The sequence below is a fragment of the Octopus bimaculoides genome, chromosome 21, assembly GCF_001194135.2.
Source record: "Octopus bimaculoides isolate UCB-OBI-ISO-001 chromosome 21, ASM119413v2, whole genome shotgun sequence".
Classification (NCBI taxonomy): domain Eukaryota; kingdom Metazoa; phylum Mollusca; class Cephalopoda; order Octopoda; family Octopodidae; genus Octopus; species Octopus bimaculoides.
Window position 1 is genome coordinate 20,684,865 of NC_069001.1, and position 1,200 is coordinate 20,686,064.

General features: G+C 25.4%; 1 protein-coding gene across 5 annotated transcripts in view; it reads right to left on the bottom strand.

Annotated features, from left to right (window-relative positions):
- The window catches only part of LOC106879983 (uncharacterized), a 25,726-nt gene that overhangs the window by 6,322 nt on the left and 18,204 nt on the right, over window positions 1-1,200 (bottom strand). Inside the window, exon 2 of one of the 5 annotated variants that reach the window (XM_052975383.1) lies at window positions 727-821. The exons of the other annotated variants lie outside the window; for them this stretch is intronic. The gene's annotated coding sequence lies outside the window, so the exon portion shown is untranslated. The remainder of the gene's footprint in view (window positions 1-726; window positions 822-1,200) is intronic. 5 annotated transcript variants of the gene reach the window in all.

The window sequence follows — 1,200 nt, forward strand, 5'->3', positions numbered from 1 at the left end:
ATATATCGGTATTGTATTTTTAGGTGTTTAATTTTATTAATCTTTATTAGTTTGTTAATTTTTAAATTTAATTTAAAATTTTGAAAAATATATTTATAAGTAATATATTTTTTTATTGTATCTTTATTTATATTCTTATTTTTCTATTTAATATGTATTAGAATATGTAGTTTTAGCTTTGATCCGTTAATAATTATGACAACAATAAGATAAATAGCCTGAGGACGCACTGGTTGACTTATGTATTAGATATAGCCTGGACACCACCAGCGCAGAAACACGTGTAGCAATGATTAAAAATATCTTATTTCCCCACAAACTAATAACAGGTAAGGTATATATATTTGTTCAAATATTTTTCTTAAATAAGTTTTAAATAATTTTATTGTACTTTAGGGTAGGTTTTAAAATGCTTATATTATTTTATTATTATATAAGATATAACTTTTTATGTGTATTCTAGACAACAAGGTTGTCCTGAAATAGGGGTTGCGGTCCTATTGGTAAAATCCCAAATTTGTAATTTTATAAATGATACTGTCTACATTGCAGTAGTAAAGTGTAAAATAATAAATGTCCTGATAACATGGAATACTTATTATTCCTTAAGTTTTTAATATATATATATATATATATATTATTATCATTATTATTATTATTATTATATGTATTTATTTTCTGTAAGTTAATAATTAACTCGGACAAAATAAATTGGTTAATACATACCAGGGTAGCAAAGATCACAAAATGACTGTGGTGTAACTCCTGTTTATGAGGTAGAAGCTCTTTGTTATTTTGGGTACTTGAGTAAATATATAAATCTAGTAAATGGAGTAAAACGCATATGTTAAATGAATTCTTTTATTTCCAACATGTTTCTAAGATTACAAATTATACCTTCCATAGGAATAGGTGATGTTGATAAGGATGTAATCTTCTCTTCAGGGAAATACATAGGAACCAGCTTAACGGTAAGACATTTTAACCAAATATGATAACTGTAGTTAGAGAAGATTGCTACGTAACTTATTTGAAAAAGCCGTTGGAGGTTCCTATGTATTTCCCGGAAGAGAAGATTACATCCTTATCAACATCACCTATTCCTATGGAAGGTATAATTTTTAATCTTCAAAACATATGTTGGAAATAAAAGAATTCATTTAACATATGAGTTTTACTTCATTTACTAAATTTATATAT